Source organism: Triticum urartu, chromosome 5A (genome assembly GCF_056163025.1).
Source record: "Triticum urartu cultivar PI428250 chromosome 5A, HENAU_Tu73, whole genome shotgun sequence".
Lineage (NCBI taxonomy): Eukaryota > Viridiplantae > Streptophyta > Magnoliopsida > Poales > Poaceae > Triticum > Triticum urartu.
The window spans coordinates 539,446,910-539,463,624 of NC_141877.1; the positions used below are offsets into that span (position 1 = coordinate 539,446,910).

Genomic DNA, 16,715 nt, shown 5'->3' on the forward strand with positions numbered 1-16,715 from the left:
AACATACAATCATACCATAGGCTAGCTTCTAGGGTTTAGCCTCTCCGATCTCGTGGTAGATCAACTCTTGTAATATTCATATCATCAAGAATAAATCAAGCGGGACGTAGGGTTTTACCTCCATCAAGAGGGCCCGAACCTGATAAAACATCGTGTCCCCTGCCTCCTGTTACCATCTGCCTTAGACGCACAGTTCGGGACCCCCTACCCGAGATCCGCCGGTTTTGACACCGACAACGGGCCCACGTGCCTTTTCGCTTCGGCTGGCACCCCCAGGCGCCTCCCGCGGGGGGGGGGGGGGGGGGGGGCTGGGTTCAGCTCGGGTACGCCGATTATTATTTTGACACAAACTGATGATAAACAAGAACGTGAGACGCGACTAGACTGATTTTTCATCGCGGACGTTAAAAAAGACGTCCTGAGGGCCTGTTGTGGGAGGGTGGAGGGGGCGGGGGCAGAGTGGAGATGCTCTTAGGTATCAGCCGTGGTCCTGGACGGATGCGCCGGCCGGAGAAAGACGTAGGTGGTGTTTATATATGGGCGAGCCGCGCAACCACAGGGGGAGATGGCGCCTACACAGCCCCGTGCAGCCGTGCTTCCATTCCACCCGTGGCGTCGTCAAATACATGCACAACGACGTACTACGTCGCCAGCCCATCCCGGCTGCAGCCGCAAGTCGCCAGTTTCCCCTTCCCCTGCGCTCTTATATCGCGGCCAAGCTAAATAAAACACGTGGTTATCTATCTATATCAGCTCGTGACCACGACGAACGCTTGGCATTTTGTAAGGACCCGCGGAGCGCCATCCATATCCATGATCGATCAGACTCCTCTCTCTACGGTCTACGCAACCTTTTTTTTTTTAACATACGGTCCACGCGACTTTTTTTTGAAGCATACGGTCAACGCGACTTTGCAGATCGTTCATCCATATCCATGATCAGGACGGGCCGCGCGCCGCACGCGAGTGCGACGAGTCGACACAGCGTGGTTTTCGCACGGGCGCACACGCCTCGGGTGCGTGCCAGCCACAAAAAGAAAAATCAAATCGGATCAGCTCAGCTTGTGTGATTAAGGCCATGAGCCGCACGCGCGAGCTAGCTAGCCAGCCAGCCAAGTCCTCTTGGAAATTTGCTTGTTGGAGCCTGGCCTTGGTCAGGCAGGCGGCTGTCTGCTTGGGCCGCATGCGTGCTGCAGTCCCTCTACGCGACTTTGCAGGTGGTTGTCTGCAATGAGGGCCGGCCGTGTGCCGCCACGCGAGCGCGACGAATCATACACGCCGCCGGGCGTGGTTTCCGTACGGGTGCACACGTCTCAGGTAGCAGAAAAGAAAAATCAAATCGAATGAGCTCTACTACTACTATACTTGTGTAATTGCAGGTGATTAAGGCAAGAGGTGCACGAGCTAGCTGACAAGGATCGTGGATCCATCTCAGGCAGTTCAGCGGCAGCGCTCCGAATCCCCATCGGCGGCGGCAATCTATCCAGCCGGTGGGCATGGGCATGGGCATGTGCGGGAGCGGGACAGCGACTGGGCCGTGGCTGATTTCCTGTGGCCGTGCTGGACTGGAGCCGTGTCGGTTTCAACTGGCCGGAGTGCTACTGTGTGTGAGTCAGCCATGACGTACGTACGTAGCAGGCGTTTCTCTGTCGGCCTTGCGTTGCGTTGCTGGCTCCTGGATTGTGGGGGTGCAATCAGCATGCTCGACGGCTTGGCTTGGCCTGGCTTGACTTGACCTGCCCGACAGGGAGATGAAAGGAAGGAAGGTGCGAGCGATCTCATCATCATAAATTCATAACTAATAACGCATGGTTGGCTCTGCTGCCTCCGTCCCCCGCAGCCTCAGATCTCAGACGCTGGACTGTCAAATAAGGCTGATATGCATGCATGCTCCTGCTCCTGCTCCACCCACTCCATCCTGTGTGGCGGCCGGCGTTCGTCGTCAGTGCAATAACAATGCACATGCCATGCGTCTTTGGACGCCAACATACATAAACGGAGCAAGGTCCTGTTGAACGGAAGGCCAACAAGAGAGAAAACGTGGTACGTCCGTGGCGAGGGGAAATGGCCAATGGGCTATGGACGCATATGCCTCTTTTGGAACTGTCCGTAAATACCATCTGGTCCAACCAAGTTTTTTTTTAGGCAAACTGGTCCAACCAAGATATTCTGGGCCGTACCTCCGGCAAGATACACCTAATTTGGTCCACCTAGCCTGCAATCAATTTGGTCCACCTAGCCTGCAATCAATTTGGTCCACCTAGCCTGCAATCAATTTGGTCCACCGAGGAGACGATCAATTTTTTTTTTGACGGGTAACTAGGGACTTTATTAAAAGGAGACGATCAATTTGGTCCACCTAGCCTGCAACCACAACGTGATCCATAGCCCATTGTCCATGGCCCATGGGCCTACCGGTCTGTAGGATATTCGCATCTACTCTCTCCGTTCCAAATTACTCGTCGCAGAAACGGATGTATCTAGAACTAAAATAATTTGCTCGTGGAAATTTCCATCGGTGGATCACAAGCAAATATCTGCGAATTCAAGACTACTCCCTCCGTTCCAAATTACTTGTCGCAAGTATGGATGTCGTCAAGACTGGCCTCTCTCTTTAGGTGCATCCACGTTGAAGATGGTGTTGCTTCCTCGTTCACACGAATGAGGTGGGTACAAGAATGAGTTGATCCGCCTTGACGTACATTATTGAAAAAAGGAGTGTCTGAATACTGGTTGGTTTGTGCATAGTATTACCTTGCAACAGAATATGGATGTGTGTAGGCCTTCTTCGTCTTGAAAACATTGCTTTGTAATGACAACTTATTACGAAATATGTTTTTTGGGTTTGATAATCATTGTTCAAACAATTGTTAGATAGTGTCATATATGTCCATCACCACTTGTTTTGATCGCCTCGTGGTACGCTAACTTCTCAGTCAATGTTGGTCAATGTGTTCAGCGGGCATTGCCCCTCTCTATAATTTGGTGGATCAAAGTTGAAGGTGGTGCTACTGTCCCGGCCACGCGGACAATGGTGGACACAATTGTAAGATTGCCCGAACTTGTGTGAATGCGCAGTTGGTTTATGCACAAAATATTATCTTCCAAGGTGTTACTCTGGACAAAACATGTTTTTTGTTCATATGTTTATACCTCCCCTTTGTATTTCGTAGTAGTTGATCCCGCCAACGGTGGCCATACTCCAAATGTCACAAATTGTGATTGCTTGCATCATGCAGTTGTAGAGGCCACAAATAGTTTTTTCCTCCAAAGTAAAAACACGTGACCTCACGCAATCTTCACCGTCGATATATAGTAACTGGGCGGGCATGCCGATGAGAAGAGACAGTAGGCATCGCGACCGAACGGTGAAGGTCCTCCAAGCCCAATGCCATTATATTTATTTTATAAATTTTGGCATCACGAAAGAACGGTGATTTTTTCATTATTTTTATAAAATTTAAATATTATTTTATCTTAACAGGTAATTCAAATATCACTAGTTCATTCTTCTATAGAAACTTCACTTGTTCTTTAATTCATTTTCGTTCTTTTTAAGTGTAATATCAATGCCACTAATTTGTTCCTTCTTAGAAAACGTCTTTTGCGAGAACTCCACTATTATATTTTTATTCTCGCATAAATTGTGTGCTTTTTTTATTATTTATTTGTTTCATTCTTTTTCTTCATAAAGCGCTATACCAATGCCACTAATTCATTTCTATCAGCACCATTGCTAGAGAGCTTAGTTTTTTTGTTCATCTATTCTTTAAGTCTATAATAGGTTCATTCTTGCATATTATATGTTTATTTTTTCTTATTATAATAGTGTACTTTCCTTGTAAATTGTCTACAAGATTTTTTTTTTGCCACTTTCTTTCTTCTTTATGTGTAAAATACCAATGCCACTTATTCATTCTTCTTTAGAAAATTTAATTCTATGATTGTTTTTAGTTCTAACTTCAGTTTTAACAGAGTGGGAAGAAGAATGAAGAAGCCAGCTAGGCCTTTGGATCTAGATCAAATGGGTGGGGACTAATTTTATTGAACGCCAACAAAAATGAGACAGCTGACACACAGTCACCCCATTTTTCATTTTCTTTTTTAGGTAATATCACTGCCCTTAATTCATTTGTTCTTAAATACTTTTTTAAAAAATTTAACTCTTCTCCATCGGTACTATAGAAAAATCAAATGATGAGCACGCCATGTCTGCAGATGTGTCTCTGTGTATTGTGCCTGTATTTGTATGCACGTGCATACGTGTTGGCCTTTGTCCATTGGTATCTGTGTTTTGTGCAGAAATACATGGATAAATCTGGGTACATCTGCACCCACTTTGGAAATTTTCTAAATGCCAAAAAAATCTGAAAAAAGTTACACGGGTATATCTCCGCGTTCTATGTGTACACAGAAAGATTCGCGGAAAAAAACTTTGTTGGCATGTACAAAAAGACAAATAAATCTCTCGTGGAACGCTATTTTCCAGCACTAAATTTTTCTTTTTCGCGGAGGCAAAATAAAAGAACGGGTGCAGATGTACCATGTTCAGGACGTCCTCACTCGCGTGTGTGCATGCGTGTGTCGTATGCATGTGTGTGCAGCCTAGCCTGGTATTTTCAAGCATGCACTAGTAAAAAAGGGAAACACATATAATCTGTAGTCTGATTAGAAGCAGTGCGTTAGACCGACCGAATACAGTTGATCTAATTGTAATATCACGGTTAGGATACTTCTTATCCCGTCTCTTGTTTTTGAATAAAAACAAGCCTTGTATAATGAGAAATGCTATGTACAGGTGCTTAAAGAGAGAGAGTCTACTTGCTTCCTAGAAAAAAATGGTACCTACAATGGGCAGTGCCTCGTACAAGTGCTTAGGCTGGATCAGTACATGTGATTAAGGAGAGGGAATATGTTTTTAATACCATCAAAAGACTGGAGCATCGGTGCCAAGCGGAAGCAAACTTTGGCTTCCGTTGCCTCTCTGAAGCACCTGATCAAGCGCCCATGAGCAAAAAAACCCGGTTTTTTTTTCCTGAAGCACCTGTGGAGGCACCTCCATTGTACAGGGCCTAATCAGTCGCGCGGGATCCCTCCCAAAATTTCACTTTCCTCGCACGCACCTCCACCTAGATCGCCGTCAACCGCACTGCTCCTTCACCTCCATTTGCTCCTCCCCTCTTTTTCTTCTCCATCGATGCGGCCCCCGGGCGAAATTTAGTTGCAGGTGCGCCATCCTCTTGTTTGGTGCTTCTGCTTTGACGGGTTACCCGCGGGCTGAAACGGTTGCCGGAGTAGCACTAGCCGGCTGGAGAACAAGCAGTGGCATGCGGTGATTCCCCCCTCTTCAAAGTGCCCCTGCTTTGCAATTAGGTTTCTAATGCATTGCCTGTGGATCCCAAGTACTCATCATACATATTTTCAGTGTGTGTACTCAGGTGTAGCATGCTTCAATGCAAACTTATACGTATTTGTTTAGCTTCATAAATTTGCTTCAACCGCTACCAAACATGCTTCATTATTTCTCGCACTTTTACTTTGCAACTGTCGTGCTTCCGTTGATTCATATGTATGCGTCTGTTGTATAAATGTTTTGCTGCTCAGATATATGTTCTTCTTTTTACCTGCTACTATGTTTCTTTGTTCAGATGTTTATCTTGATATATGTATGGTAATTATTTAGTGCTGCTACCATTACCAATGTTTGGTTCTTTTATTTCTCATATGTGTTGCACAGCCTCGTGTTCTCGCCTGTTTCAAATATTTTGCACAATAGTTCATTATTTCTCACATATGTTTTCATGTTTTCCTATTCTAACTTCAACCGTTGTGAGTATGTGCTTCCTTTAATTCTCATGAGTCCATGGTCTGACAATCAGGTTGAGATTGTTGTTCCCATACCCACTGTATGCAACTATGCTTCGCTGTTTATTTATATCCCTACCAATGGTTGTGAAATTTTGCATCAACCACAACCATTGTATGTTTCTTATTGTACAAAATATTTTATCTGAAATCATGTGTGCTTCAACCACTATGAGCATAGCTTCTTCTTTTTTGAGTTGACAAGTATAGCTTCTAGTAAAGTTTATTGTACCAACATTTTTCTTATCATCGTACATTCCACTGCAAGCGTGTGCTTCTGTGTTTCTGAATATTGTTCTAGTTATAGAATATTTTTTGCAGCCATCTTGAGCCATGTTTCTTGTTATACACAATGTCAACGAGGCTACATTGATGCCATGTGATGGGAATGGGACCTGATGCTGCTATTTGCCGACGACTATTGTGTTGGCCACAAGGAGGTTGTGGCGTGTATTGTGTTTATGATTAACCAGCCCATTTAGTATGACGTCGATTGGGCAGAAGCAAAATTTCATTGTAATATTGTTTCATTTTTCATTGAATATAAAAGAGCTGTAATTGTTGTTGATCCCAATTTTATTTGTTTTGATTCTTCATGCTTCTTCCACATGTCTTTGTTTGATAGTACTATGTTTGATCACACTATAAAATGGTGCTTCCTTACAAATATGGTTGTGGAACGGAAAAGAGATTTCGTACTATGAACAGTTTCTGCCCTTCACAAATCACAACAGAGAAAATGATGCTTCCGTGCGTCAAGAAACATGTTTCTGTGATATAAAATTGTGTTGCCATTAGTATAAAGAAACACATCTTAAAAGATATGGTAATTAATTGTCATATTTAATTGTGAGAATTCTGCCAAAAATGGGATTTACCGTCCTTCCCAAAATTATGCTTCCATGCATCAAGGAAAATGCTTCCGTGGCATAAAGATGCTGCTGCCATCGATGCAGAAACACATCTCAGAAAAGATCGTAATTTTCCATCTAAAAGAAAAGATCGTAGTTACTTGTTGAATCTAATTGTGAAAGATAAACAAAAATGTTTTTCCGCAACAAAAGGCACGTCATTCCCGGGAGCAGTTTTAGGAAACAAAACTCAGTTTTGGGGTGTTAGCGATTAAGAAGCAGCTAACATTACGATAAAGGCTTTCTCTAACACGTTCGGTTCACACCGCATATCCCAGCCGCTGCCGAGCGCATGTGGGTCCACACCAGCCGGACCCGCAGCCCATGTGGCATTTCACTCCGACCCCACCTCTCGGAGCTTTAGAAACCAATACGCTTTGAATACAGAGACGAATCCTCCCATATGGTGTCAGATACGAATCAGTCCTATACCTATACGGCCTTCATGACCCCACCGATTGGAGAGATTCTCACGCTTCAAAATTTGAATCCCGTCCCAGTTCCGGTCCACAACCCCGATAGAACGCGAGGTACATCCCGAGCGCCCAGAGAGAAATCCCTGCTGTCCATCGATGGACCGGCCGCCACCGGCAATGTACCTCTCGCCGGAATCATACACCCAACTCCTTCTAAGGTATGCTCAAACCCGGGTTCAATCCATTCAAGTTCTTGTTCTTCCGCATCTCATCTCTACATTGGCTTGGGCGGCCAGCTTCTCCTCCATCCCTGATCTAGATCCAAATCGCGGTTGGACGCAACAAGAAGAACAAGAGGAGGGGGTGTTGCTGATTTGGCCGGTAGCGGCGGCGATTGGGCAAGCTGGAGTGAGACTGAACATGAATGCCAGTCCGACTCCTCCACACCAGATCCATCCGCACAGAGTGCCGAGGCCCACCGCCAAGTGAATCGTGAGAACCAAGATCTCCGGCGAGACTCGCCGCCGCGAGATTTCGGCGGAGACACTTGGTCAGGAGATGATTCGTTGCAATCTCCAATCTCAGACATTCAGGCAGATATTTCTTACCAGCAGGAATAGGAAACCAACACTACAAACGTGCTGCAATCAGAACGGTCTCCAAGTGACCAATGTACATGGAAAGGAAGGTAACCACATGCTTGTTAGAAATCTCACGCTTGTTTTTCACGCTCGTGTTGAATCATATTGGTGGTTACCTTCTTTTCCATTCTTTCTGTAGCTTCATTCCTGGTTTGTTCTAGAGCAGGGATAAACACTTGTTTGCTGTCAATTGGTTAGAGTTGGTACTGTGGGTATATGAAGACATGTTTCAAGGTCTATTTACACTTGCATATAAAATGATGTTCAATAAAACAGTTTGCGCTAATCATGCATGCTAGGTAGTAGTATTGTTTCATCCAAATTTATATGCTGAACTTTGGGGTTGTACGGTGGTTTCTGGTTGTAATTGGTTGTCTGAATCTCTGAAGTTCGGGGATTGAGGTGTATAACGATTTCTGTGTAAATGCAAAAGGAACAGTACATGCCCAAAGTGTATTTGTAAAGTGCTTACCTCCATGGGGGATGGAAATTTTTTACCTGCACTTTGAAATAGTTTTAAACGTGAATCAAATGCATAATCTGACAGAAATTGAACAACTTGCAGTTAACATTATACACCGAAATGCCGCTTTAAAGCAGAACCTTACATCATTTTTTGGCAGGATACGTCGTGGGGAAATACCATATCAGCATCAGTCTAAAGAGGGAAGGGTTTGTGCGCTTGAAAAAGCAATGCGTAGCTTTGTTGAACGGAAGTCTGGACAAGTGGTCGCCCCTGAGATTGGAAGAGTATTCGACTCAATCGCAGAGGCATTTGAGTTCTACAACCTCTATTCTTGGGAGATTGGGTTTGGCATCCGATATGGTCAATATAGGACAAATGCACAGAAAAGCAGAACCGTTCAAGACATCGTTTGTGGTTGTGCGGTTAGTATAAATAACCGAAAGTGTTGTGTTGGCTGCTATCCTTGTTATTCCACCATACTAATCTGTGCATTTGTCCTAACAGGCCAAAGAAAGAAAACACGAAGTCAGTAGCATGCAACTGCCAAGCATTGATCAGACTACACCGTACAACGGATAATGGATGGTATATACACGATTTCAGACCTGAACACAACCACCATTTGTCATCATTGTGTGGCAAGAAACTACATTGGCCATCACACAGGCACATTGACACACACACCAAAGATATAGTGAAGCACTTGAGGAGCAACAACATTGGGATAACCAAGGTTTTTTGTGTCATCGCAAGCTTCTTTGGATCAATGGAGAGTGTACCATTCAACAAAATATCTCTCAAGTATATGTGCAAGAGGATGAACTAAGAGACTGCAGATGATGACATCAGGAAAACAGTTGAGCTCTTCTCTGAACTTAAGAAGAATGACCCAATGTTTGCTGACAGTGTCCTTGTTGACAGCCATAGCAAAATTCAGGCCCTTATGTGGACCAATGGAAGGAGTAGATACCAATACAAAATTTTTGGAGATTCTATCACATTCGACACCACATATCGTACAAACCAGTACGATATGCCATTCGGCCTATTTGTTGGTGTCAACCATCATTTGCAGAGCATAATATTAGGAGGTGTTATGATGAGAAACGAGAAGCAAGAATCATTCGAGTGGGTATTCAAGGAATTTGTTTCATTGATGGGAGGTAAAGCACTTGTAACTATCCTAACAGGTAAATACATTCGTAAGGGTAGCAATACAGAATATTAAATTATTATCCTATCTTCCTTCTCACATACTGACCATCTCTCTCAAATTAGACCAATGCCGTGCAATGGAGTTGGCTATTGCTAAAGTGTTGCCAAGAACGAAACACCGGTGGTGCAAATGGACCTCATTTATGCGCATCTCGCACTTGAAATATCCATGACAGCGAACTCTCCAATACCTGAAAGATGCTTAGAACTTATCTTCAACGCGTGCTGCACTTAATATACAGGGGACGAAGAACTTGTGTCATTTGCATATCTCTTTTGAAGTACTTTGTCAACACACGTATCACACTTTAAAGATCGATGCAGTCATGCAGAAGAACTAAAAGACAATGTTCTTAAATGTGTACGGACTTTGCTATATCATACGGCGCACTTAATTCATAGGGCACGAAGAACTTGTCATCGTTCTGTATCCTTTTTACAGAGCTTTATCCATGCATGAATCACACTTAACATATCGGCGTGTAAGACCTTTTTCGTCGTCCATACCATTGTAGAAACTTTTCTATAGCTCGTGACGCGGTTAGGTTATAGACCACAAAGTACTTGTTTTACGTTCAACGCTCTCTTGCAGAGCTTTGTCCATAGACATTCGGAACTTGGTAGATCGATGTGGAAGTACTCTAACTTAATCCTTCGTATCATAAGGACTTTGTTGTAGTATGTGGCGCACTGAAGGTAGAGGGAACGAAGAAGTTATAGTATTTCGGTCACTTATTACGAAAAGAAATCATTGATGCACGACTTGCACCTGATAGATACATATGTCGTCCTTGCATATCTCTTGAGAAGGACCTCATTTACGCAAATCTCGCACTCGAAATAGCCATTACAGAGAACTCTCCAATACACGAAAGATGCTTAGAACTTAGCTTCAACGCATGCCGCACTTAATATATAGGGGGGGGGGGCAAAGAACTTGTGTCATGTGCATATCTCTTTTGAAGTACTTTGTCAATACACGTGTCACACTTCAAAGATCGATGCGGAAGAACTAAAAGACAACGTTCATCAAATGTGTACGGACTTTGCTATATGATACATGTATACAAGTATCACACTTAAGGTAGAGGGAACGAAGAAGTTATAGTCTTTTGTTCTCTTATTACAAAAAAAATCATTGATGCACGACTTGTACTTGATAGATAGACATGTCGTCCTTGTATATCTCTTGAGAAGGACCTCATTTATGCACATCTCGCACTTGAAATATCCATGACAGCGAACTCTCCAATACCCAAAAGATGCTTAGAACTTAGCTTCAACGTGTGCTGCACTTCTTGGTAGATCGATGAGTAACTTTTGTTACTAGTTACCTTGCTGTTTTTATATTTTCATATTCCAAAAACCTATATCTACCATCCATATTGCACTTGTATACAAGGGGGCGAAGAACTTGTGTCATTTGCATATCTCTTTTGAAGTACTTTGTCAATACACGTATCACACTTTAAAGATCGATGCGGAAGAACTAAAACACAACGTTCGTAAATGTGTATGTACTTTGCTATATCATACGACGCACTTAATTCATAGGGCATGAAGAACTTGTCGTTGTGTATCCTATTTATGGAGCTTTATTCATACGTGAACCGCACTTGACATATCGGTGTTTAAGACCTTTTTCGTCGTCCATAACATTGTACGAACTTTTCTATAGCTCGTGATGCACTCAGGTTATAGACCACGAAGCATTTGTTTTCCGTCAACGCACTTTTGAAGAGCTTTGTCCATACAGATCTGGAACTTGGTAGATCGATGTTGGAGTACTCTAACGTCATCCTTGGTATCATAAGTACTTTGTTTTAATATGTGGCGCACTTAAGGTAGAGGGCACGAAGAAATTCTAGTCTTTGGGTCTCTTATTAGGAAAACTTTATTCATGCATGGTTTGCGCTTGAAAGATACACTTATCGTCCGTGCATATCTCTTGAGAAGGACCTGATTCATGCACATCTCGCACTTGAAATATTCATGACAACGAACTCTATAACACCCGAAAGATGCTAAGAACTTAGCTTTAACGCGTGCCGCACTTAATATACCGGGGGACGAAGAACTTGTGTCATTTGTATCACTCTTTTCAAGTGCAAGGATGTTACATGTATCACAACTTACAAAATCGATGCGGAAGAACTCAAAGACAACATTTGTAAATTTTTAAGGACTTTGCTATATGATGCGGCGCAATTAATTTATAGGGCATGACGAACTTGTCGTTGTTGTGTATCCTTTTTAAGGAGCTTTATTCATGCACGAATCGCACTTAACATATCGGTGTGTAAGGCTTTTTTCTTCGTCCATAACATTGTAGAAATTTTTCTATAGCACGTGACGCACATAGGTTATAGTCCACGAAGTACTTGATTTCCGTTCAATGCTTTTTTGAAGGGCTTTGTCAATAGACATCCAGAACTTGGTAGATCGATGTGGGAGTATGCTAACGTAATCCTTCGTATCATAAGGACTTTGTTGTAATATGTGGTGCACTTAGTATGGTGGGGGACGAAGAACTTGTGCAATTTGCATCAATCTTTTCAAGTATTTTGTCAATACACGTATCACTTTAAAAGATCGATGCGGAAGAACTAAAAGACAACGTTCGTAAATGTGTACGGACTTAGCTATATGACACGCCACACTTAATTCATAGGGCACGAAGAACTTGTTGTCTTTGTGTATCCTATTTATAGAGCTTTATTCATACATGAATCACACTTGACATATCAGTGTCTAAGACCTTTTTTCGTCTTAACATTGTACGAACTTTTCTATAGCTCGTGATGCACTTAGGCTATAGACCACGAAGTACTTGTTTTACATTGAACGATCTTTTGAATAGTTTTGTCCATACACATCTGGAACTTGGTAGATTGATGTTGGAGTACTCTAACGTCATCATTGGTATCATAAGTACTTTGTTATAGAATGTGGCACACTTAAGGTAGAGGGCATGAAGAAATTCTAGTCTTGCGGTCTCTTATTAGGAAACCTTTATTTATGCACGGCTTGCGCTTGAAAGATTCACTTATCATCATTGCATATCTCTTGAGAGGACCTCATTCATGCACATCTCGCACTTGAAATATCCATGACAACAAACTCTCACTAGTAGAAAAAGGGTCAAATGTGAAGCACATTAGTGCCGGTTTGAATTTGAGCCGACACTAATGTGTGCATTAGTGCTGGTTCCAACGGCTAGCCGGCCGCTCTCATTAGTACCGGTTCGTGGCGAACCTTTAGCACCGGTTCGTGCCACGAACCGGTACTAAAGTGAGTGGTGGCAGGATGTTGTTAGTCCGGGGCCCCTCCAGCACCTTTAGTACCGGGTCGTATCACGAACCGGTACTAAAGGTCGTCCTACATAGACCCTTCGTCCACCCGAGCTCGCTCTGTTCTTCCCCTTTTCCCTCTCCTCTCTGTTCTTTTCCTTCTTCCTCTCAAGCTCATCACACATTTTTCCCAAAATTTGTCAAGATTTGAAGGCCCCATCCATTCAAATGATCACAAAGGTTAGCAACTTTGTCCTTTCATCTCTCATTGCTAGATTAGCTCGTGCAATGCTTTATATAGTGATTGATTTTTGAGTTTAGTAATTTGGGAGGAATTATATATATGTGCTAGTATTTGATTTATATGCAATTTGAGGTCAAAAATAACACTTAGTTTGCATATGTAGGTGTGGTTTACTTAGTACCTTCTAAATCTCCGTCATAACCACCGTCGATCGCTCGCAACGTCCCGTCACCGGCACCACCTTGTGGTGAGCCTCTTGTTCATGAAGTTTTATATAAAAAATTGATGTTTGTGTGATTTGGATATAAAGTTACTCGTATAATTATCTTACCCATACGTTGTTTGTTATACATAGTGCCATGGTTTTGATATCCGTCCCCGTCGGCCCTCGTCCGGGTTATGATTCGGATGTGGTATATTCTCTTTTAAAACTATTCAATGCATTTCGTGTTTATGACAAATTATGCCCATCAAGTTGACATAGATATTTGTATGTAGGAGGTAGTTGAACCGGAAATTCCAACCGACCCTATTGTCGAGAGGTTAAATTTAGTTGAAAGAGAAAATGAGGATTTGAAGAAAAAATTGAAAAGAATTGAGGGGGAGAAGATGGAATTGGAGTTGCATGTTGCCGATGTCGTCGATGATCACAAGATTAAGATGGACAAAATGCGCTTGAAGATTAGAAAGATTAGAAAATATGCCATTCATAGTGAGGCTTGGTATCATTATGCTGTTGGATCAATTGTTACCTTAGTTGCGATCTTGATCGCATTTGTTGTTGCATTTAAATTCTTTAGCTAGAGAGTTATTTGTTTGTTGCATTTAAGTGTTGTATGATCTTTATGTATGAACTTTATGTATTGTATTAATTTGGTGTGTTTGGTGCTGTGTATTGAAGATGAGCCGGCAATGGATGTACGATGACCGATGCTCTCCCGAGCTCATTAATGGCGTGCGTACTTTTCTGCTTGCGGCTGAGACAAACAAGCGGGCGGATGGTTTTATGCCTTGTCCATGTGCTGGCTGTAAGAATGGTCACAATTACTCTACGTCAAGAACCATTCACGTCCACCTATTTGAGTCCGGTTTCATGCCCCACTATAATGGTTGGACCAAGCATGGAGAAAGAGGGGTTATGATGGAAGACAATGAAGAAGAAGAGGACGACGTCAGCTATCCTGGCCATGGGTTCCCTGAATACGATGATACAACAATGAGGGAAGACAATGAAGAAGAAGAGGACGACGTCAGCTATCCTGGCCATGGGTTCCCTGAATACGATGATACAACAATGAGGGAAGAAGCTGAGCCGGTAATGCGGGAAGAAGCTGAGTCGGCAATGCGGGAAGAAGCTGAAGAAGAGGCATCGGATGAGCCCGTTGATGATCTAGGTCGGGCTATTGCCGATGCAAAGAGAAACTGCGCAAGTGATTTGGAGAAGAAGAAGTTGCAGCGCATGTTAGAGGATCACAAAAAATTGTTGTACCCGAAATGCGTAGGTGACAAGAAAAAGCTGGGCACCACACTTGAATTGCTACAATGGAAGGCAGAGAATGGTGTATCTGACAAGGGATTTGGAAAGTTGCTGGTAATGATAAAGAATATGCTTCCAAAGGACAACTAATTGCCCAAGAGTACGTACGAAGCAAAGAAGGTTGTCTGCCCTCTAGGGTTAGAGGTGCAGAAGATACATGCATGCCCTAATGATTGCATCCTCTACCGCGGTGAAAGGATCGATATAGTTGACTAGAGGGGGGGGGGCGGTGAATAGGCAACTAACAATTTTTAGCTTTTCTTTAACAATTTAAACTTTGCATCAAAGTAGGTTGCCTAGATATGCAACTAGGTGAGCAACCTATATGATGCAGCAAGGATAGGTACACAAGCAAGCAAGAGATATAACACAAATAAGCTTGCACAAGTAAAGGCACGATATAACCAAGAGAGGAGACGGTGAAGACGAGGATGTGTTACCGAAGTTCCTTCCCGTTGAAGGGAAGTACGTCTCCGTTGGAGCGGTGTGGAGGCACAATGCTCCCCAAGAAGCCACTAGGGCCATCGTATTCTTCTCACGCCCTCACACAATGCGAGAGGCCGTGATTCCACTATTGGTGCCCTTGAAGGCGGCGACCGAACCTTTACAAACATGGTTGGGGCTCTCTCCACAACTTAATTGGAGGCTCCCAACGAAACCACGAAGCTTCACCACAATGGAATATGCCTCCGAGGTGACCTCAACCGTCTAGGGTGCTCAAACACCCAAGAGTAACAAAATCCACACAAGAAAGTATGGGGGAAGCAATTATCCTTTGGTGGAAGTGTAGATCTAGGTCTCCTCCTTCAATCCCTAGCAAATCAACAAGTTTGAGTGGCTAGGAAGAGAGATCGGGCAAGAGAGCTTGAAGTGCATTAATGGTGGAGTAAGAGAGGTCAAAGGTGAGAGAGGTAGGTGGGAGAAACACTCTTATATAGCAACCCTAAAAATCCAGCTGTTGCTGCGTTTTCAGCCCCGCAGCGGAACAACCGGTCCTTGTCCCGGTACAACCGGGACTCACGGTGTAGCTGCAGAACCCTACCAGGCGGTACAACCGGGCCACTGGGCGGTAGTACCGGTTAAGAAAAATGACCGGACCAACCGCCCAGCCACCGCACAACTACCGCCTCAGAACAGAGACGAGACCGGTACTTGAGCGGTGCAAGACCGGAACAACCGCATGGCCTTAAGCTCTTGGACGACGAAGTTCTGAGCGGAAGAACCGCTCAAACCACCAGTGGTACCGGTCAACGAGGATTGACCGGATCAACCGGGCCACCACCGCCCGAGAACCGCATCAAAACAGAACCTTGAGCGGTACTTGAGCAGTGCATGGCTGGAACCACCGCCCTAGCCTTTGTTGAGCAAGGTGGTGGTACCACCGCCCGGAGGCAGCGGTACAACCGCTCGATAAAAGCTGGAGAGCGACAAGGTCCAGCGGTACAACCGCTCCAGGGGGCGGTACAACCGCTGGGAAGAGCAGAAAACAGAAGGAAAGATAGGGGGAACACTCTCTCTCACAACTGAGGAAGACAAATGAGGGGTGAGGAAAGTGTACGTGAAAAGATTCCCCCAGAGCTTCCTAATGAGGATTCCCTGTTGATAGTATGGGTACTCTACGACCAAAGAAAATAAAAGCGTAGAGGACACGTCTTCGATCTTTTCTTACGAGAGGCAATAGCAATCCGATGTAAGCCTAAGCATCAAGAACCTGAAACATATAGCACACGATTAGACCAACAAAGGGTTGTCATCATCATCCAAAACATAAAGTAGGGAAATGCCCTTTCACGCGGTGAGTACGAGGATTTGAACGCTTGCCCAGTATGCGGTGCATTGCGCTATAAGATCAGCCGCGATGACCCTGGTGATGTCGAGGGCGAGCGCCCCAGGAAGAAGATTCCTGCCAAGGTGATGTGGTATGCTCCTATAATACCACGGTTGAAACGTTTGTTCCAAAACAAAGAGCATGCCAAGGCGATGCGATGGCACAGAGAAGACCGTAAGAAAGACGGAAAGCTGAGAGTACCCGCTGACGGTTCGCAGTGGAGAAAAATCGAAAAAAGTACGGGAAGGAGTTTGCAGATGACGCAAGGAACGTATGGTTTGGTCTAAGCGTAGATGGCATTA

At 44.0% G+C, this 16,715-nt stretch overlaps 1 long non-coding RNA gene across 1 annotated transcript; it reads left to right on the plus strand.

Annotated features, from left to right (window-relative positions):
- Nucleotides 1–7,250: 7,250 nt before the first annotated feature.
- On the plus strand, nucleotides 7,251–9,908 carry LOC125556584 (uncharacterized). The gene is made up of 5 exons (XR_007305142.2): nucleotides 7,251–7,410; nucleotides 7,489–7,880; nucleotides 8,457–8,721; nucleotides 8,804–9,489; nucleotides 9,578–9,908. It is a non-coding gene; the product is annotated as an uncharacterized LOC125556584 (long non-coding RNA).
- Nucleotides 9,909–16,715: the final 6,807 nt, after the last annotated feature.